Genomic DNA, 24,343 nt, shown 5'->3' on the forward strand with positions numbered 1-24,343 from the left:
GAGTTCAGGGTCAGTCCATGCATAGTCTTTAGGTAGTGGGTTAGTCCCTGGAAGCTCTGGTTGCTTGGCATTATTGTTCATATGGGGTCTTGAGCTCCTGCAAGTTTTCCAGTTATTTCTCTGATTCCTTCAACGGGTTTCCTGTTCTCAGTTCAGTGCTTTGCTGCTGGCATTCACCTCTGTATTTGCTATATTCTGGCTGTGTCTCTCAGCAGATATCTACATCTGCCTCCTGTCCACCTGCACTTCTTTGCTTCATCCATCTTGTCTAATTGGGTAGCTGTATATGTATGGGTCACATGTGGGGCAGGCTCTGAATGGGTGTTCCTTCTGTCTCTGTTTTTATGTTGCCTCTCTCTTCCCTGCCAAGGGTACTCTTATTCCCATTTTAAAGAATGAGTGAAGCATTCACATTTTGATCATCAGTCTTGAATTTCATGTGTTCTAGGCCTCTTGGGTAATTCAAGCATTTAGGCTAATAGCAACATATTAATGAGTGCATACCATGTGTGGTTTTTTTTTTTTTGTGATTGGGTTACATCACTCAGTTTGATATTTTCCAGTTCCATCAATTTGCCTATGAATTTCATAAAGGCAATGTTATTGATAGATGAGTAATATTCCATTGTGTAGATGTACCATATCTTCTGTATCCATTCCTCTGTTGAAGGGCATCTGGGTTCTTTCCAGCTTCTGGCTATTATAAATAAGGCTGCTATAAACATAGTGGAGCACTTATCTTTTTTATATGTTGGGGGCATCTTTTGGTTATATGCCCAAGAGAGGTAGAGCTGGATCCTAAGGCAGTTCAATGTCCAGTTTTCTGAGGAACCTCCAGACTGATTTCCAGAATGGTTGTACCAGTCTGCAATCCCACCAACAATGGAGAAGTGTTCCTCTTTCTCCGCATCCTCGCCAGCATCTGCTGTCACCTGAGTTTTTGACCTTAGCTATTCTCACTGGTGTGAGGTGAAACCTCAGGGTTGTTTTGATTTGCATTTCCCTTATTACTAAAGATGTTGAACATTTCTTTAGGTGTTTCTCAGCCATTCGGCATTCCTCAGCTGTGAATTCTTTGTTTAGCTCTGACCCCATTTTTTAATAGGGCTATTTGTCTCAATGCGGTCTAATTTCTTGAGTTCTTTGTATATTTTGGATATAAGGACTCTATCTTTTGCAGGATTGGTAAAGATCTTTTCCTTCTTTGGGAATCACTATACCTTACCTCAAACTGTGTAACAGAAAAATAATGATAAAAATTTAATGGTTATGGTACAGAGACAAATACCCAGATCAATGGAATAGAATTGAAGACCCAGAAATGAAGGCACACACCAGGAACTTGGTATTTGACAAAGGAGCCAAAATCATCCAATGGAAAAAACATAGCATTTTCAACAAATAGTGCTGGTTTGACTGGAAATTAGCATGTAGAAGAAGTTAAATCAATCAATTCTTATCACCGCATACAAAGCTCAAGTAAAAGTGGATCAAGGGTCTCCACATAAAACCATATAACCTAACCCTAGTAGAAGAAAAATGTCAAAGAGTCTTGTACACTTGGGCACTGGAGAAATTTCCTGAATATAAAACCAATGGCTTATGCTCTAAGATAAAGATTTGACAAATGGAACTTCATAAAATTGTAAAGCTTTTGTAAGGCAAAGGGCACTGTCATTAGCAAAAAGAAGCAACCAACCGATTAAGAAAAGATCTTTATCAATCCTCCAATTGATAGAGGGCTAAATTCAATCTATACAAAGATTCAATGAATTATGTTACAGGGAATCAAATAGTCCTATCAAAATTGTGTATAGAGCTAAACAATGAATTCTTAACTGAGGAATATCAACATCCTTAGCCATCGGGTAAATGGAAATCAAAAAAAAAAAAAAAACAAATCAAACAAAACAAACAAAACTAACAAAACAAAACAAAACAAAAAAAAAAAAAAAACCCTGAGATTCCACAGCACACCAATCAGAAAGGCTAAGATAAAAACAAATTCAGTAGACAAATGATACTTAAAAGGGTGTGGAGAAAGAGGAACACTCCTCCAATGTTGGTGGGATTGCAAGCTGGTATAACCACTCTGGAAATCAATCTGGAATTTTCTAACAAAATTTGTTCTACATGAGAATCCTGCAATACCACTTCTTGGGTATTTACCCAAAAGATGCTCCAACATATAACAAGGACACATGATGCTATATGTGGAAAGCAACTATATATATATATATATATATATATATATATATATATATATATATATCTGCATAAATACTCACACATATATTGTATGTATAAACACCCACACACACATATATACATATATACATATATACATATATTTGCCAGAAGCTGAAAAGAACCCAGATGTCCCTCAACAAAGAAATGGATAAAGGAAATGTGGTATATTTACACCCTGTATCCTAAGCTATCAAAAACAATGTTTGCATAAAATTCTTAGGATGGAATTAGAAATTATCATTCTGTGTGAGGTAATAACACAAATAATATAAACTAATTGGAAGTGTGTATCAACCCAAAAGTGTGGAATTCATAAGAAAGAATCCACAGGTCATATGAAGCCCAAGCTAAAAGAAGACCAAAATGTGGATGCTACATTGTTTCTAAGAAGAAGGAACAAAATATTCATGGAAGGAAATACAATGATAAAGAGTCAAGCAGGGACTGAAGAAAGGGTCAACCAGAGACTGCCCCACGTGGGGATCCATCCACTATGCCGCCACCCAATTCAGACTTCATTGCTGATGCCAACAAATCCTTGCTGATAGAAATCAGATATGGATGTCTCCTGAGAGGCTCTGACAGATCCCTACTGATATAAATGAGGATGGTTGCAGCTAACCATTGGATTAAACATGGGGGTTTCAATGGAAGTTTTAGAGAAAATACTTAATGAGCTGAAGGGATTTGCAAAACCCCAGGAAGAACAACAATATCAACCAACAAGACCCCACCAGAAATTAGGGGGATTAAACAACCCACTAGTGAGTACAGTTTGAGGAACCAATGATTCCAGCCACATGAGTGGCAGAGAAATGCACTGTCCAGCATGATTGGAATTAAAATCCTTTAATCCAGTGAAGACTTGTTTCCCCAGTGTAGGGTAATGCCAGGGCATTGAGGTTGAAGTGAGTTGGTGGAAATGGGAACATCTTCAAAGAAGCTGGAAGGGGGGTTTATGGGAGAGGGAGAAAAGGAGATACCATTTGAACTGAAAATACATAAAATATTCAGGAAAATTATTAAATAAAAATGACATTATGTCTCCTTAAATTAATAGTAAAATATCATTTCCCATTTCTGATATTGACTCAAATATTAGAGTTTGGCATTAATTTCATTTGGTCTCTTTTGCTCTCTATAATCAATATGTCCCTTTTTGTTATGACTTATTTAAACAAAACTGTATTTTACAATTTAAAGAAATATAGAATGAAAAAAATACTGACATCATTTGTGATTCAAAGACAGTAACAATTTTACTATATTTCCCTTTACTAAAAGTTAGACATTTCTTTGAAGAAACTCAGATGGATAATATCTAAATTAGTTTATAGGAATGGTACATCAAGTACTTTTTGTTAATAGCGTCAGTCAGGAAATGATTCTAATATTTATGCATTATGGTAGTTGATTATGGAAGACACTGAATGTTCTTAGATTTTGTAATAATGTATATAAATCATTAATTCTTAATGTTTGTTTACAGAAGGAAGTTATCAACAAATACATATATATATGTATAATGTGGCACACGTTTCTAATATAAATAGCGCATATTAAATATATAATTTATGAAGTAAAGGTGTGAAAAATAAGATCTATCATTGATTCTACCTACAGTTGGAGTTAATATATGATTCAGGGATCCCTATATTTCATTCTAGACATCTAATGAGATAAAATTAGTGTGGAAAAAGCGAAAACTGCAATTAGCATGTTTGATCTAGTATACATATTTAAAAATTGCTTTTGAAAAAATACTCAAAAAATATTTTCAAGGTTATATATATGGCATATACAAAAATTCACTGTGTCCATAAATTATCAATATCACTCAAGCTACTTTCTCTGGTCTTATTATATTTGAATTATAAAATATACATGTATATGTATGTATGTATGTATACTCACACAGGCACACTCACACACACAAAAACACACACAACAATACTTCTAAAAATTTGAAACAAATTAGTAAAAAATAGTCTTTCAGAGAAAAGTAATGAAAAAGGATGAACTAAATTCCAGTACTCCCAAAAGTGTACATTCTAGCATATAAAACTTTGCCTTATAATTTTTAGAAAAATACGTATGTGGCCAATATATGTAATCAGATCCCATTTGGACTTATTACTCAGAGTTAAAGTAGATATTGAAATTGAGTGGGAAAAATATTAAATAACAAGATTTAGCTATACTTTTTCAATTATACAAAAAAATCTGAGAAATAGTTAAATGACACAACATGTAAAATTGCTTTCTATTAAGCATTGATATCTAAGTGTTAGTCTTCATAGTCTATATAATAGAGAGAACAAAAACTCACAAATTGTGTCCTGGCTTAAATACAATTTTCTTGGCTTCTGAATATACACAGAACCAATCAATACAATGAAAATAGACAGATGTTGTGTTACAAAAAGTAAATGACCTTTTGTTTATTTATTCTGTATGAATTTATATTTGTAGCATTTCTTCCCATGTTTCTGTTGGATATTTTATAAATCCTTACTTTGGTGTGCTTGGTGATTAAATTTATCTGAACATGGCTGAATATGTCAATATAGTAGAATTGGATTCTTGGGGCAGAGAGTACCTTTGCGTTAAACCTGGTTAAAATGAAATGGTGGTCACAGTGTGCACAACCAAATAGAAGGTAAGAAACTGTGGCTTCGGGTACCCATTTCTTTATGAGATTTCACTTTGTAGTGTTGGAAGAATTGTTCCGTGATATCAAGAGATCGTGCAGTAAACAGTCCTTTTCTTTATTCCTGTTATGAAAGCAAAATTTGTTGTTTTCAGTTCCTTCAGAGAGCTTGCTAGGTGACTAGATCAATCAGGAATTTGGGAAGAGGGACTTAGATATGCAAAATATATTTTTGGTATTGGAGTTTTTCTAGGTACTTTAGGGAACTAACTTCATAAGATTTGGAATATAATCAGACAAGAGCATGTTAAAGATGTAGACAAGAATGGGGTGTGGTGGCACAGGCCTTTATTCTTAGCACTGGGGAGCAGAAGCAGGCAGAACTCTAAGTTCAAGGCCAGATTCGTCTACAGAGAGAGAAAGAGAGAAAAGGTGAGAGGGAGAGTGAGTTCTGGTACTGCCAGGGATATAAAAGAAACAGTGTCACAAAAATGTTCAAGAATAAGTTCTGAATTATACAGAGAAAAATTCTCATTTTATTTTAGTAAGATGTTAATAATCTTTTCTTGATTCTAATGAAATCTCTTAGCTATAAAATAATGTGAGGCACCAAAAATGTAAGAAAAGATGTTATACATCACTATTCCACTTACACTATAAGTTGAATTATTATTAAATAAACCTATGTAAATACACTTTGAAGGCTTTTCTGTGATTAGCTAAAGGGCTTTTACATTGTGAATTAAGAATGTTGGATTTCAGGCCAATATTGAATTGTCATCACTAAGGTGTAGAAGCATATTAAGCATACAAAATAATATATAAAATTTTGCACAATAAAGAATGAGAACCTTTAACTGGTTTTCCTCTAATGTCAACACCTTCTTTTTGTTGGAGTGAAGATTGGATGATTTGAACTAATTTTATGAGAAATACAACCTGCTTTCAGAAGATAAGTAACAGAGAAAGATGAGGAAAAACATATGCTAAGGAACAATGAACTGGGATAGAGTATTCTATGTAATACATAGAACAATAAATTTGACCCATCTGTTACTGGTAAGGTGGGGACTTCATTACGCATATCTATGTACTTAAAAATGTTTTCTTTTCCTTCTTAAGTTTGAATGGTTGCTATGAAAACTATGGGTTTTGTGTTAAGATCTTTGCATATTTAATGATAGTTTTGAAATATTAGTGTTATAATCAAAAGCCGTGCTTTGTACATACTTTTTAAGCAACAAAAAAGAGAAGTGTCTGCTTGGGTATTATGAAGAAAGTTACTATGTTAAACATGAATTAGTTTTTCTGACATATACCTTCTCTTCATCTACCATGCTTGTTGATGAAACCTTAGCACATAGGAATGAATAGTAACCATCTTAGTATAGTCTCAGGATTTTATTGTTTCTTGTTTGCCATGTGCCTTTCTATTAAAAGGCTCTCTTTTCTAAGTCTCTGAATTTAATTGGAGAGGTTTTCAATAACTTCTAGTCCGTTTTTAATTCATATAACCGGTCTTTGGTGTTGTTATTGAATTTTATGACAGTAACTTCTTAATGTTATTTTGAAGGTTTATATATATATATATATATATATATATATATATACACAATATATATATATATATATATTCATACATATATATATATATATCTCCAAAATATTTTATAAAAATATTAAATTTTTAGTGTAAGTAACACTTAGTGATGGACAATTTTATAAGCATTCTCTAAAGTATTGAATATTCTACAATTTTAATTTTTATTAAAACATTATAAATACCACATCCTTTATTAACCTTAATGTACACTGATCTAGTTAACATAACCACAAATTTTTATCTTTGAAATTTTTTTCTTAGTTTGTCAGTAATTAATCTTGACTTCTCTATCTGAGCTTTCTCATCATTATTCACAAAAAATCTATTGTTGTTTTATTGAGAATAGTAAGGAATGTTCATTGATATGTAGATACATAAGAATATGACAATATACGAAATGGCATTTCATTAAGCCCTAGGAAAACTAAACTATCATGGTTTCAGGAAAATAAATGTAACTATAAAATATACCAAGTAAGGTAGCAAAGACTCAGAAAGGCAAATACCATGTGTTCTTTCTCATATAGATCATAGAATCTCCTTCTAATATACTTGTATTTATGTGAAGCTGTGGATGGCTTGAGTTTATTTAACTGATATAGGTCGCAGACATTAGAAAGTTGGGTTTTAAACAGTGTGCCATGGAAGATATTGAACATGTGGGATATGGATGTAGATGTAAAAATAATGAAGAGAGACTAGTATAAGTGGTGAGGGACATAGGACAGGAAGGAACAAAGAACTGAAAAAGCAAGGATGAGGTTGAATGTCAACAAGAATAAAATAAGACAACCTGTTACTTTTTAGGTTAGGTTAAAATAAATATTAAAATTTAAAACTAATACCATTATGTTTAATGCTATATACATCATGTTTGAGGAAAAATGCCAGCAAGTGATATCGAAATGGAAATAATATATTTATCTTATTTGATCTTAGTCAAATTATCCATAATTATTTGGTAAAAACATCATTTGTCTGCCAAATTTATTGTACCACTTAAAAAATTGCCTGTGGTATAATCAAACTTTATGATAGTAGACAATTTTATTATTAGGTCAACTTTTAAAATGTGATTTGATCTATGTTTTAAGTTTCTTTTTACTTAAATTTGTTCCTCCGGACATTCACACATATTAAATTATCATTTTCAAAGTTGAATACTACTATGAAAATATGATCCAGCAGGGTTTTTGAAATTGCTCAATTATAAGTAATATTATCCGTAAACTACAGGACATTCTCCACTAAGCTCATAGATACAAAGAAGATACACAAGAAGAATGCCCCAAGTGCATAGGATTGAGTCTCATGTAGAATGGGCATAAAATTGTCTAGGAGGCCGATTGAGGGAAGGAACTAGATGGGAGATGGAAGGAAGAGGAGAATGGATCCTGTGTGGGAAGGGACAGGAGATATGATCCAATAGTCAGGAGAAGGAAAGGAAATCTTGAACTTTTAGAGATGAGGAGGTAGGGGAAATCTCCAGGAAGAGAAAGAGTCCAGGATAATGGAGGTACCCACGAATCAATGGGGGTTACCTAAGCTGTGACTTACATTGGTGATATGGAACATTTAGAGGCCAACTCCTGTAGCCCGGAAGGACACCAGTGGAGGGATAAAGACACAAATACAACTACAAAATTTCTAGGCAAAATTTTTCAAGCCTAAAAGAAATTCAGGACCGCATTCTAGGGTCTATGTTCTCCTTTGCTTTATTGATGTCTGTTAATTTTTGTATAAAATAAGGATTTGGGAGATTATCATTAGAAGTAGGTATACAATATTTATATTGTTATATTCACACTTTAGCTGGGCCCACTTTGTTGCAATATCATTGCAAAAAATAAAATTGGAAAACAATATTTTTGAGTACACATTCAGGAATATATATATAAAGTCCTCTTTCAAAGAATGTACACTAAGAAAATGTAATACAAAATTCCTTCAATTAAACGTCTGGAGGGAAAATATTGGACTTTGGGAAACCGAGACAAACTAGGAGCTTGGCCTGTATGTCTCAGGAATGGACGTGGAAGTGGAATTATTTTCCTGAATAATCTCCTCCACACCATGTTCCTAGATCTTTTTTACCCATGCCAAGCCCCTGACCAACATTCTCTATTCTGAACATGTAAGAACTAATGAAGCAAAGAGAAGTCTCTAGCTTTACAGATATATAGTATGTAAAGTTTTCCAGTATGTCACAGGAGACACTATTGGAAAGGCACCCTCAAATCTGGTCCATGGGAAAGTTCAGTGAGTCTTGGGTAGGGAATGAGTGGGTTCTCTGAATAATTAGCCTTGATCTGAGCCTTCCACACATTGGAATCATGAGCTGCGATCTTCTCAGAATCATCTGGACTTCCCTGCTTGATATGGTTCCTGTAAGTAAGAGAGTTTATATAATCAATTTATTCATTACAAAAGCCAGTTGTTGGGAAGGGCACAGTTGTTCTTCTCAGAGCTTGTGGCTTTTACTCTTTTTGCCCTGAAGAAAAGGTCCAAAGAAACAAAGGAAAGACAAGTATTATCTCCTCAGCTCAGTGTAAACGCCTCCATGCTTTGGATTCCTATTGTGCAATTTGTTTATGACACTGATATCTGGAGAAGAAGAGCTTCTAGTTGAGACTTCATCATCTCAGTCTTTCTATTAGTATTACTCTGAATAGCATTCCCTGACAGTGACTATTTAGATTTCTGTGTCAATAGGTTTGATTAGCTGGCAGATTTTTTTTCTTTCTTTCATTTTTTTATTTTTTATAAAATTTTATTGCTTTTTTAACTGGATATTTCTACATTTGCATTTCAAATGTTATTTCCTTTCCCAGTTTCTTTTCCATAATTGCCCTATCCAATTCTGCTCCCCTTCTTCCATAACCCACCTTACTGCTCCCTGACATTGCCTTGAACTTGGAGTCAAACCCAATGGCTTCTCCTTCCATTGGTGACCCCAAGACCATCCTTTGTCACATATGCAGTTGGAGCCATAGTTCTGTCCATGTACAGTCTTTGAATATTGGTTTAGTACCAGAAATCTCTGTTTTTTTTTTTTTTGCATTGTTGTTATTATGGTGTTGAAAATACCTTTAGCTCTTCTAATCCTTTCTCAAATCCTACCAACAAGATGTCCATTTTCAGTTCACTGGCAGCATAGACTCCTTAGCTTCATCACTCTTATCTACATTTGATTGCGGAGAGAGAGAGAGAGAGAGAGAGAGAGAGAGAGAGAGAGAGAGAGAGAGAGACAGAGAGGGAGAGAGAGAGAGACAGAGAGGGAGAGAGAGAGAGACAGAGACAGAGACAGAGACAGAGAATGTGTGTATGTGTGTGTGTTTGTGTTTGTGTTTGTGTGTGTAGAGCTAAACAATGAATTCTCAACTGAGGAATATCAACATCCTTAGCCATCAGGTAAATGGAAATCAAAAACAAAATCCTGAGTTTCCATAGCACAGCAATCAGAATGACTAGGATATAATTGGTCCCTTGTACAGCTATGGTGTTTGGTGGATGTTTAACAAGTATTCTGCGCAACTAAGTTAAGAATTTAGAATCCACAAATGACGAAGCCATATAGACGCCATTCTATTCTTATTAACCTACTGAAGTAGAAGATTCACTTGACTTCAAGCCACTCCTCTCCCAGTCCATGTAATGAACTTTATGTTTGGACTGAATAAAGAATCATGGTAAAACATCCAAAACCCTCAAGTCTGGCCATGGAAACACTGGAAGGTAGATATTAGAGAACTGCTATCTAATGCTACCGCAGAACCACATTATAGTCTATGTTGTCCTTTGCTTTACTAATGTGTGGTAATTTTTGGATAAAATAAGGATTTGGGAGTTTGTCATTTAAGTAGATACAGAATATATACACTGTTATATTCACTTTAGTACTGGGCCCCCTTTTTTTCAAAATCAGAGCAAAAAAATGGAATAGGATAATAGAACATTTGAGTACACATTCAGCAATATATATAAAGTCCACTATCAAGGAATGTACACTAAGAAAATGTAATAAAATATTCACTCAATTAAAGATCTGTAGGGAAAATACTGGCTTTTAGAAAAGAAAGATATCTGAGGAAATTGAATTATAGGCCAGAGGAATGGAACTGGGTATAAAATTATTATCCAGTAGAATCTCCTGCACTCCATATTCCTAGATCTTAGGGACCCATGCCAAGCCCCTGACTAACCTTCTCCATTCAGAGCATGTAACCACTAGTGAAGCAGAGATAAGTCTCTAGCTTAAGAGAGATGGAGTACGTAAAGCTTTCCACTGTGTCACAGGAGACATACCTGGAAAGGACACCCTCGAATCTGGTAAATGTAAGGAAAGCTGTTTAGCAGGTAGGAGATGGCAGTTCTCAGTGACATCATAAGTAGGACCTCCATGAAAAATCTGTTGTAACTAGGAGAGCCCTAGCTTCTTCTGTGATGTAACAATTATTGTCCTGAAAGGAACTGACTCTCACATATTACCTCATTACCTCTCTTGTTTGCTAATTTGCCACTAATTCAGAGTAAACAGCCATTTGGGAGTGAGAACAAACAGGATGAGGAGATCAGAGATTTGAAGAAGGAAACTGGCCTTCTGTCTTTGTATGAAAAAAATGAAGAAATAAGTGGTATTTTGAAAAGTTCAGAGAGTCCTTGGAAGGGTTGGAGTGGTATCGTTGAAGAGATAGACTTGATCTGAGACTTAAACATATGAGAATCAAGAGCTGGAAGCGTCACAGAAGCATTTGGACTTCCCTGTTCTTATGGTTCCTGAATGTCAAAGGGTTTATATCATTCATTTCTTAATTGCAAAGAATAGATTTTGAGAGGGCACAGTTGTTTTTCTGAGAGCTATGGCCTTTATTCTTTTTGCCCAGAAGAAAAAGGTCTTAAGGAAGGAGGTAAAGACAAGTATTGGGTACTTAGCTCAGAGTAAACTCCTCCAAGCTTTGGATACCTATAGTGCATTTTGTGTCTGACACGGATATTTCGGAGAAAGAAGTGCTTCTAGTTGAGACTTCATCATCTTTGTCTTTCCACTAGTATTACTCTGAATACCAATTTAGAGATCTGAGTAAATAAGTGTTATTAGTTGGCAGTTTTCTTTACTTTTAAATCTTTCTTTTTTAAATTTTTATCAAATTATAGTGTTTTTAAACTGGATGAGTCTATATTTACATTTAAAATATTATGTCCTTTCTCAATTTCCTGCCCATAAGATCACTACCTGTTCACAATCCCTTCTTCTCTAACCATAATTCTGCCCCTTGAAATTCCCTTGAACTGGGAGACAAACCTAGGTAGGACCAAGGCTTCTCCTTCCATTGGTGCCCATACTCTGCCACATATGCATTTGGAGCCATAGTTCTGTCTATGTTCATTGTTTGAATATTGGTCTAGTACCAGAAAGCTCTGGGTCATTGACAATGTTGTTCTTTTGGAGTTAACAACACCTTCAACTATTGTAATCCTGTCTCAAAATCTACCAACAAGATGTCTGTTTTCAGTTCACTGGTTTGCCACTAACATTCACTTCTGTATTTGACATGCTCTAAATGTGTCTCTCAGGAATTATCTATATCCAGTTCCTGGTAGAATGCACTTCTTAGCTTCATAAATCTTATCTAGTTTTGGTGGCTGATTTCATATATATATATATATATATATATATATATATATATATCATATACATATGAAATATATATGATATATATGTATATACTTTTGGTGGCTCCAACAGTTATGAAGTTAGGGGGAATTTTAAAATGGATTCAGTGCAACTAGGTCAAGAATGTAGAGTCCACAAATTGCATTGGCAAATAGATTCCCTCCTGTTCTTATGAAACTATTGAAGTGGGGGTTTCCCTGGTCCTGAAGCCATTCTTATCAATTCCCATCCTTCTCTATCTTATGTTTGGCCTCAAGAAATATTCATGGTAAAAAATTCAAAAATCTCAAATCTAACCCAGAGACACTGGAAGAGACATATTGAAGAACCGAGATCAAAAGGGACCTGAGAACCAAATTCTGTACTCCATGTGGTCCTATGCTTTACTGATATGTGGAAATTTTTGGATGAAATAGGAATTTGGAGTTTACCACTTGAAGTAGATACACACAATTTACACTGTTATTATCACTCTAGAGCTGGGCGCCTTTGTTGCGAAAATCATTGCAGAAAATAGAAGTGGAAAAGAGAATTTTTGAGTACACATTCAAGAATATGAATAAAGTCACCTATCAAGGAATATACAATAAAAATTGAAATGCACATGCATTCAAATAAATGTCTGTAGGGAAAATATTGGCCTTTGGGGAACAGAGAAAACGAAGAAAATTGAACTGTGTGCCACAGGAATGAACCTGAGAATGAAAATATTATCTAGAAGAATCTTCTACACACCTGTTCCTAAATCTCATCGACCCATGCCAAGACCCTGACTAACTTTGTCCTTTCAGAGCATGTTACCATTAAAGAAGCAAAGAGAAGTCACTAGCTTTAGAGAGATGGAGTATGTAAACATGTCCACTATGTTACAGAAGACATACATGGAAAGGGCACCCTCAAATCTAGTCAATGTAAGAAAAATTCTTTAGCAGATAGGCCATGGCAGGTCTTATAGACATCATCATTAGTTCATTTATGAAAAATCTCTGGTATCCTGGAGAGCCAAAACTTCTTCTGTGATGTCACAAGTTTGCTGTGACTGCAACTGATCTTCAGATGTTCCTTCATTACCTCTAGGGTTTACTAATTGTCCTCTATTTCAGAGTAAACAGTCATTTGGGAGTGAGAAAAAAGAAGATGAAGAGATATGAGAAGGGGATTAAGTTGGCTTTTTGTCTTTGTATGAAAAAAAAAGAAAGATCTATGTGGTCCTTGGAAAGCTCAGTGAGTCCAAGATAGGAGTTGTGTGGGATCGCTAAAGAGATAGTCTTTATCTGAACCTTCCACATATGAGAATCATGAGCTGCGAGTCTCTCAGAAGCATCTCAACTTCCCTCTTCTTATGGTTCCTAAAATTCAGAGAGTTTATATCATTCATTTCTTTATTACAAAATCCAAGTGTTGTGAAGAGCACAATTGATTCCCTGAGCTCCTGACCTTTACTGTTTTTCTCAGAAGACAGGAACTAACGAAGAAGGGAAGTACAAATATTGTGTTGCTATCTCGGAGTAAACACCATGCTTTGGACACCTATAGTGATTTTTTTGTCTGACACTAACATTACGGACACAGAATTGCTTCTAGTTTAGATTTCATCATCTCAGTCTTTCCACTAGTATTACTCGACCATATCATATTTACGAGTCAATATGTGTAATTACTTGGCAACTTTTACTGTCTTTTACATCTTACTTTTTTTATTTTTTAGCAAATTATATTGTCTTTTTAACTGGATGTTTCTATATTTAAATTTCCAATATTATTTCCTTTCCCAGTTTCCTGCACATAAGATCCCTACATATTCTCATTTCCTTCTTCTCTAACCAGCCTTTCTCCTGAATGACATTCCCTTGAAGTGAAAGATGTACAAGGGAGGACAAAGGCTTCTCTTTCCTATGTTGCCCAAAAATTCCATCCATTGCGACATATGCATTTGGAGCCATTCCTCAGTCCATGTACTTTCTTTCTATATTGGTATAGTATGAGAAAGCCCTGGTTCATTGGCATTGCTGTTCTTAAAATGTTATACAATGGTTTTAATTCATAATTAGGTAATTTTAAATGACATCTGACCCAATTAATATCTCCTAGTAATTTTTCAAATTTTCAAAATCATTAAGAGTCTTAAGATTATCTTTCCTCAATTCAACCTTCTGGGGGATAATGTTTTAAGGACTTAGTTTTGCTCTTAAATAATTTACAAAATTGCCCTTTCGTACCTTTTCTGGGGCAGTAATCAAATCCCCTACCTTCTAGCAATTTAAATAAATTTCCATATACTAAATCTAAAATCTCTTCATTCTTTGCAGTTAAAAGGATATCATCTGTAAAATGGGGCGCAGGAAACTTCTGTCTTATTGGGGCAATGGCATTGCCCACAAATGTTGACACATAGAAGGCTATTGGCCATACCTTTTGGTAAAACTACCCATTTACAGTAAGAAATTGAAATACAATATTCATTCAATTAAAGGTTGTAGAGAAAATACTTGCCTTCGGGAAAGAAAGAAAACACAGAAAATTGAACTTTATGTCACAGGAATGAACTTGGGAATAAAAATATTATCTAGAAGTATGTCATACACTCCATGTTCCTAAATTTTTTCTACCCATGCTAAGCTCCTGGCTAACTTTCTACATTCAGAGCATGTAACGACTAGTTAACCAGAGAGAAGTCTCTACTTTAGAGTGATGTAGTACATACAGGTTTCAACAGTGTTTCCGGAGATATACCTGGTAAGGACACTCTAGAATCTGGTCAATGTAAGGAAAAGTGTTCAGCATGTAGACAACAGTAGTTCTCAGTGACATTATCATTAGGACCTCCCTGAAAACTCTCTTACAACCTGGTGAGCCCTAGCTCCTTCTGTTGTAGTTACTGCAACTGCCTCGCAGATTTTCCTTCAATAACTCTAAGGTTTACTAATGGGCCTAATTCAGAGACAACTTTGGAGTGAGAAAAAAGAGGATGAAGGATATGAGATGGGGAGAAGGAAGCTGGCCTTCTGTCTTGGTATAAAAACAAGGAAGAAATATTTGGTGCTTGGGAAAGCTTAGTGTGTCCTTGTTAGGTGTTGAGGCATATCTCTGAAGAGATAGCCTTTAACTTCGCCTTCCACATAAGGGAATCAGGAGCCAGGACCCTCTCAGGAGCATCTGAACTTCCCTGTTATTTTGCTTTCTGGAAGTCAGAGAGTTTATATCATTTATTTCTTTATTCCAAAAGTCAAGTGTATTGAATGGCACAGTTGTATCCCTGACAGGTCATGGACTTTATACTTTTTGTCAGAAAGAGAAAGTTACTAAGGAAGATGGGATGGAGAAGTATTATGTCCTCAGCTCAGAGTAAACTCTTCAATGTTTTGGGTACCTATAGTGCAGTTTCTGTCTGATACTTCTATCTGGGAGAGGGAAGTGCTCTAGTTCAGATTTCATCATCTTAGTCTTTCCACTAGTATTACTCTGACTATCATTGTAGATTTCCAAGTCAATAGGTATGATTAGTTGGCAATTATCTTTTCTTTAATATCTTTCATTTTTAGCAAATATTATTGCTTTTTTTAACTGGATGATTCTATATTTACATTTAAAATGTTATTTCCTTTCCCAGTTTCCTGCCCATAAGATCCCTAACTGGTCCCCCCTCCTCTTCTATAACCCTCCATACTACCCCTTGACATTCCTTTGAACTTGGAGTCAAACCTAGGGAGGACCAAGGACTTCTCCTTCCATTGGTGCTCGCCAAGTCCATCCTCTTCCACATATGCAGTTGGAGCCATAGCTCTGTCCATGTACATTCTTTGAATATTGTTCTAGTATCAGAAAGCTCCGGTTCATTGGCATTGTTGTTCTTATAGTGTTAAAGCCCCTTCAGCTCTTGTAATCTTTCATCAAAATCTACAAACAAGAAGTCCATTTCCAGTTTACTGGTTTGCCACTAGCATTCACTTCTGTATTTGTATAATCTAGCTGTGTCTCTCAGGAAATATTTATATCTGACAGAATGCACTTCTTACCTTCATAAATCTTGGGCAGTTTCAGAAGCTGATGTATATATATGTACTTTTGGTGGCTCCTGAAGCTATAATTTTAGCTGGAATTTTAACATGAATTCTGTGCATCTAGGTCAAGACTGTAGAATCCACAAATGGCAACACCAAGTAGACCCCATCCTGTTCTTTTGAAACTACTGATATTGAGGTTTCACTGGTCCTCAAGTCATTCCACTCGCTGCCCAGCCTCCTATATCTTATGTTTGGCCTTAATAAAAATCATGGTAAAATATCCAAAACCCTCATGTATGGCAATGAAACACAGGAAGGCAGATATTGCAGAAATAATATCAAGTGGGAATAGAGAAACAAATTATATAGTCAATGTGGTACTTTCCTTTATTAATGTCTGGCAATTTTTGGATAAAATAAGGATTTGGTAGTGTGTCATTTGAAGTATGTACACAGTATTTACACTGTTATGCTTACACTGTAGATGGGCCCCCTTTGTTGCCAAAATCATTGCAGAAAATGCAATTGGAAAATAGAATTTTTGAGTACACATTCAGGAATATTATAAAGTCCCCTATCATAGAATGTACAATAAGAAAATATAATGTAATATTCATTCCATTAAAGGAGTATAGGGAAAATCGTAGTGTTTGGGAAACATATTTCTGAAAAAATTGAACTATAGGCCATAGGAATGGATCTGGGAATAAAAGTATTATCCAGATTAATCTCCTCCACTCTAGGTTCCTAAATTTTTTCTACCCATGTCAAGCCCCTAACTATCTTTCTCCATTCAGAGCATGTAATCAATAATGAAGCCAAGAGAATTCCTTAGCTTTAGAGAGATATAGTAGGTAAAGTTTTCCACTCTGTAAAGTGCACCCTTTTATCTAGTCAATGTTAGTAAAGCAGTTCAGCATGTAGTCCATGGCAATTCTCAGTGATATCATCATTAGTCCCTCCTTGAAAAAACTCTTGCGTCCTGGAGAGCCCTAGCATCATCTGTGATGTCATAAGTATTGTCATGTCTTGAACTGCACCTCGGATATTCCTTCAGTACCTCTAGGATTTACTAATTAGCCTTTTATTCAGAGTAAACAGCCATTTGTGAGGAAGAAAAAAGAGGATGAAGATATCAGAGATGGGGAGAAGGAAGCTGGTCTTCTGTCTTAGCATAAAAAAAAAAGAAAAAAAAATATGTGGATCTTGGGAAAACATCCTGGGAAGATAGCTTTAGTTATTTTGTTCTATGGGTTCACCAAGCTCATGGAGAAGTTGCTGAACATCCTAAAGACATTTTGGCAGATGGTAAAGTTTCTAGATACACCTTATTAAATTTGATGGTCCTGGGGACTGTATGACTGATTGTAAATGTTTCCCAGAATGAGTGCTAGAGCCAGATTGATGTTTAGATGCTTTAGAAGACATGAAATTTTTCTGATATACTTGGGCTAATGGAACAAGTTCTAAATGATTTTTTTTCGATGTGGAGTTTCCCTCAGACCTTTGTAAATATAAAAAAAGTTTTGTATATTTGAAATCTAATTTGCACAATGACAAATCACTTTGAGCATGGAGAACACTTTCTGGAGCACTAGAGAGTGGTGAAGAAACTCCCTGAAACCCTAGGGCAGATAGTGAACATGCCTTTTCGGTTGAAGGAGGTGTTACTTGAGCATCTTGGGACAATATGGAATGTCCAGCATGCCCTTGTAAGGATTGGCACATTTCCACAATACCTTCGTCATTTTTGGAAAATTCCACGTCCCTTTGTACAGAAGGAGAAGGTGTGGGACTCACCTGAGGAGTAATTGTAGCTTTTGGTGTCTCTTGGGCAGCAGAAGATGGCACAAGATCCCTTTTGGCCGAAGGGGGAAGGTTGAAACTGGCTTCCTTAGAGGAGAAATTTCTAAAGACTCCATGAGAATGATCAAATCTTAACAGTTTGTTTCTAGAACCTGGGTGCCTGTGGTCCACTCTGGTAGAGGGAGAATGTCAACTATTTCTCCCCAGAGTGGACATGTGAAATAAATCTACTTGGGTACATGGGATAGTTGTAAAGCATGCTGTTCAGATGCAGTAGATTCTAAGACATCCTTCTCAGATGAGGAAGGTCTTAATGTATCGTGTATATTTGTGGAAATCCTGACTGTGATGTCAGAATGGGGGGAAGGTATTAGAGCCGACTATGAAGATGTAACCTCTCCAAGAGCAACATGGTCATATGTGAGAGGTCTGAGAGCCTCATGAGCAGATAAGGATGTTTCTAGACAGCGTTGTGTAATTGTGGAAGTTCCAAGAAAAATTTCTTCTGCTGGAAAAATGGAAAGAGAATTTCGTATTGAAGAATTGAAGCGTCACGTTCCGTAGCCTGCTTGATAGGCAAAACAGGGTCCAAGGCCCCTTCAGAAGATAAGGTAAAATCCATATCCTGTGAGGTATTTGGCAGATGTTCTGGGCCCGCTTGTGGGTATAAAGAAGGACTGGAACCGCATTGTGCATGTTTGGAAGGGTGTGGAACATCTTCTGTAGTTGGGGAAGGTAGCTGATCTTGAGGAGATTAAGAAGTTCCTATAGCCAACTGTGAAGTTTGCGGAGGTCATATCCATTCTTTTGCACAAATGGAATCCAAGTAATCCCTTTCCTCAGATGTAGAGGATGCTACAGACGCTGGTGTTTGCATATCATGTTCCCCTACTCCTCGTTCATGTATGGTTGCATCCATAACCTTCTCTACAGATGGAAAATGTCCTAGAACATCTTTTGTACATGTGTCGCATCTACAAGCCATTTCTACATATGTGGCTGTTGGTAGATCTCCTTTTGTAGATGTTATCCCACAGTCTATTTATGAGATAGAGTACTACTCAAAGAATCCTGCTCAGTTTTGGGAAATTCTAGCATCTCTGATGTATGTGTGGAAAATTTTGGAGTCCCTCTTTTCAGGACAAAATGACCTAGAGTCCCCTGAGGAGGAAGGGTATGTTTTATCTTCTCTGTACATTGTATCAATATGATGTCTGGATGGCTCATTGAGTGTGTGTTCTGATAACCTTGTCTCTTTTGGGCCTCATGACAAGTCAGGAGGGTCCTCTTTGGTGGTAGAGAATATTTGAATAATTCTCTGTTGTATAAGGGACATTGGAAGTACTGGTGGAGATAGTGAGGGTGCTAGATCATATTTTTTATGTTCAGAAGGCACAAGAGTTCCTTGGGTGGACTCAGAATTTTCTAACACATCTTGTGTGGGTGTGGACTCTGAAGTGCCCCTTCTGAAACTGGCAATCGTTCTTGATCTAATGGTGTACAAGCAGAAAGTTTTTTCTCTGCTTGTACTGTTACATGTGTTATGAGGTTGATTTGGGGATTTGTGACTGTATTTTGTTCCCGTTGGATCATAAGTGATGATTTAAGCCCATTTTTAATAGTGGAAGACTTTGAAGTTCCACTTGGTTTAATAAGGAATTTCTGAAATCCCCTTTGTCAGCAGAATCAGTTTGCAACTCATTTTACCCGAAGCAGATTGCATAAGGCACTTTGGTGGAGATGTGGGACATTTTTGAGTGTCTTTGTGAGTGGACATAGCTCTCTGCCAAGATTTTGCAGTTGGCGAAGGTATTAAAGTCTCATGTTGAGAGGGGGCAGGACTTAATCCATTTGTGGAATATGGAAATCACTGAGATTACCTTTAAGAGAAGAAGATTTGCAGACCTCTTTGTTTGGTGGTGCCTGTTGTACCTCCCCTTGACCAGAGGTGTCTTCTCCAACACATCTGGAGGAGAATTGGAAAGATGGAGACAGGTAGGTTTGGGAATGAAAATTTGAAACTCCTTTGGAAACTCTGTGGGACAGAAGAGTGGGCAATACTGAGAACTCAGGGAAGGAGAGACTGCCACCTCCGCCCACCTGTTCCCACATCCCTAGCCCAAGAGGAAACTGCATAGTGCCTCTGGACACACACACACACACACACACACACACACACACACACACACACACACACACACACACATATATATATATATATATATATATATATATATATATATATATATATATATATATATATATATATGAGCATTTAAGCTGCAGGAGACCTGCAGTCCAAACCGCACCTGGATCTGAACTGGTCCAAACAGCATCCTATACCCAAATCTCATGTGGGGTGGGTCAGTCTGAGACAATCAGAGGGACAGAAACCCCTGAGAACTCTGCTCACATTCCTGACTTAAGAAAAAAAACACATAGCTCCATCTGGGCCTCCTGTGCATAGGGATATAGGAGTAGTAGGGGCTGGACGTTTCTGGTTGTGCCTCTCATAAAGAGCTGAAAGTCACCCCGATTGTACCGTATTGGCTGTAAACAAATAAGTTTCTGTGCCTTGGAAAGGGTTTAAAATATTTTCATTAACTTTTGATATGATACTAGTTAGGACTTTGAGAAAAGGGGGCATAGAGGCCCTAGAACATATGTTTTTAAAATTCTTTTGCTTTCTAGAGTCTAACTTCTTAAGTATTACAAATGAATTTCCAAATTGCTCTTTCCACCTCTATTAAAGCAGTGAGTAGGAATTTTGATGGAGATTGCATTGAATGTGTACATTGCTTTTGGCAAAATGGTCATCTTTGCTATATTAATCCTGTCAATCCATGAGCATGGAAGCTGTTTCCATCTTCTGAGATCTTCCTCAATTTCTTTCTTCAGATACTTGAACTTCTTGTCATACAGATCATTCACCTGCTTGGTTAATCTCACACCAAGATATTTTATATTATTTGGGACTATTGTGAAGTGTGTGGGTTCATTATTTTCTTTCTCAGCCTGTTTATCCATGGAGGAGAGGATTGCTCCTGGTATGTTTGAGTTAATTTTATATCCTGACATTTTGCTGAAGTTATTCATCACGTTAAGAAGTTCCATGGTGGAACTTTTGGGTCACTTAAGAGTATACTATCCTATCATCTGCAAATAGTGATATTTTGATATCTTCCCTTCCAATTTGTATCCCTTTGACCTCCTTTTGTTGTCTGTTTTCTCTGGCTATGACATGGAGTCCTGTTTGAATAAGTAGGGAGAGAGTGGACAGCCTTGTCTAGTCCTGATTTTAGTGAGATTGCTTCAAGTTGCTCTCCATTTAGTTTGATATTGGCTAGCAGCTTGATGTACATTTCTTTTACTATGTTTAGAAATGGGCCTTCAATTCCTGATCTTTCCATGACTTTATTCTGAAGTTTCACGCCCACCTCGTCTGGCATGGAGACACAACAAGGTCGCATTCTTCTCTACAGCCTTTATGGCAGGACCACCTCTTTGTTGATACAGGGACCTTGATTGCCAAATGCACTTGCCTTATATACACAACAGGCTGTGGCTATGCTAATTGTCCTTCAGTGATTGGTCGAGCATGAATCACCCCACAATCACACCTGCTACTTTTCCTTCAGGGATTGGCGGCACATGAATTCCTCATTACCTTATTACCATCCCTTCGAACTGATGCAGGTGGAAAACCGCTCATGTGCAGTATCGTTGATCACCACAGGAGGGCCCCGGATCACCTCATTATCCTACAGCCACCCTGGCAAGGGGAAAAGGCTGCGCATGTGCAATAAATCATTTACTACCAGACAGGACTGGATGTCGGCACCATTTATGTTTTACCTCAACGCTCCCTACACTGAAATGTTGTTGAATTTTGTCAAATGCTTTCTCAGCATCTAATGAAATGACCATGTGTCCTTATATTTGTGTTTGTTTAGATGTTGGATAACATTGATGGTTTTCTGTATATTAAAACATCCCTGTATCCCTGATCATGATGGATGATTGTTTTTTAGATTCGGTTCGTAAGAATTATATTGAGTATTTTTGTGTCAATATTCATAAAGGGAATTGGTCTGAAGTTCTCTTTCTTTTTTGGGTCTTTGTGTTTTTTAGGCAGTTGACATGATCTACCTGTGTCTCTCAGGAAATATCTATGTCTGGTTGCTTGCAGAATTTACTTTTTAGCTACATCAATCTTATCTAGTTTTGGTGGCAGATATATATATATATATATATATATATATATATATATATATATATATATACTTTTGATGGCTCCTACAGCTATGTGGTTAGGTGGAATTGAAACATGGTTTCTGCACAACTAGTTCAAGAATATAGAGTACAGAAATGACAATGCCAAATAGAATCCCTCTTGTCTTATGAACCTATTGAAATTGAGGTTATACTGGTCCTCAAGCCATTCTTTTTTCGACCCATCTTCCGGTATCTTATGTTTGGGCTTCAGAGACAATCTTGGTAAAACATCCGACCCTCAAGTCTATTGAAGGGGACACAGGACGATAGATAGTGTAGTACTGATTCCAAAAAGGACTAAATAAGTGAATTCTATAGTCATTTTGTCCTTTGCTTTGATGAAAATGGAATTAGAAACAGAATTTTTGAGTACACATACAGGAATATTAATAAAGTCTCTTATCAAGGAATGTACAATGAGAAAGTGAAATACAATATTCATTCAACTAAGGTCTGTAGGCAAAATACTAGCCTTTGGGAAATAGAGAAAACCTGGGATATTGAACTGTAAGTCACAGGAATGAACCTGGGAATAAAATATTATCTGGAAGAGTCTTCTCCACTCTATGTTCCTAAATTTTTTCTAGCCATGCTAAGCACCTGACTAACTTTGTCCATTCAGAGCATGTAACCACTAATGAAGCTAAGAGAAGTCTCTACCTTTAGAGAGATATAGTATGTAAAGGTTTCCACTGTATCACAGGAGAAACTCCTGGAAATGGCACCCTCAAATCTGGTCAATGTAAGGGAAGCTGTTTAGTAGGTAGGCTATGGCAATTCTCAGTGACATCATCATTAGTCCTCCCTGAAAAATCTCTTGTATCCTGGAGAGCCCAAGCTTCTTCTGTGATGTCACAAGTGTTGTCATGACTGCAACTGCCTCTCAGATATTCCTTCAGTACCTCTAGGGTTTACTTATTGGCCTTTATTGCAGGGTAAACAGCCATTTGGGAGGAAGAACACAGAGGATGAAGTGATCAGATATGGGGAGTAGGAAGCTGGCCTTATGTCTTGGTATAAAAAAAAGAAGAAATATGTGGTCAATGGGAAAGCTCCTTGAGTCTTGTGTAGGGGTTGAGTAGGTTGACTGAAGAGATAGCCTTTATCTTAGCTTTCCACATATGGGAATCAGGAGCATTTGGTCTTTCCTGCTTGTTATTTTTCTTGGGAGTCAGATAGTTTTTGTATTTCATTTCTTTATCCCAAATGTCAGGTTTTGGTAGGGCACTCTATTTTTTCCAAGGAGCTCTTAGCTTTTATCCTTTTGCCAAGAAGGAAAAGGTCCTAAAGAAGAAAGGTAAGGCAAGTATTGTGTTCTCAGCAAAGAGTAAGCTCCTCCATGCATTGGATTCTATAGTCCATGCTCTCCTTTGCTTTAATGATGTCTTGTAATGTTTGGATTAAATAACTGATTGGGAGTTTATCATTTGAAGAAGGTACACAGTATTTACAATGGTATACTCACTCTATAGCTGTGCCCCCTTTGTTGACAAAATAATTGCAAAAAATTGAATTGGAAAACTGAATTTTTGAGTACACATTCAGGAATATGTATAACGTCCCCTCTCAAGGAATGCAGACAAAATAATTAATACAATATTTATTCAATTGAAGGTCTGTAGGGAAAATACTTGCCTTGGAGATACAGAGAAAACCTAGGAAATTCAAGTGTATGTCACAGGTTTGGACTTGGGAATAAAATTATTATCCAGAAGAATCTCCTCCACTCCATGTTCCTAAATCTTTTCTTCCAATGCCAAGCCCCTAACTAACTTTCTCCATTCAGAGAATGTAACCACAAATGAAACAATAGAAGTACTTAGCAGTGGAGAGAAGTAGTATGTAAAGGTTTCCACTGTGTCACAGGAGACACTCATGGAAAGGACACCCTCGAAATTGGTCAATGTAAGGAAAGCTGTTTAGCAGGTAGGCCATGGAAGTTCTCAGTGACATCATCATTAGGTCCTGCCAGAAATATTCTTGTATCCTGGAGAGCCCTAACTGGTTCTGTGATGTTTCTAGTGTTGTCCTGACAGCAACTGCCTCTCGGATATTCCTTCAGTACCTCTAGGGTTTACTAA

The sequence above is a fragment of the Rattus norvegicus genome, chromosome Y, assembly GCF_036323735.1.
Source record: "Rattus norvegicus strain BN/NHsdMcwi chromosome Y, GRCr8, whole genome shotgun sequence".
NCBI classification, from domain to species: domain Eukaryota; kingdom Metazoa; phylum Chordata; class Mammalia; order Rodentia; family Muridae; genus Rattus; species Rattus norvegicus.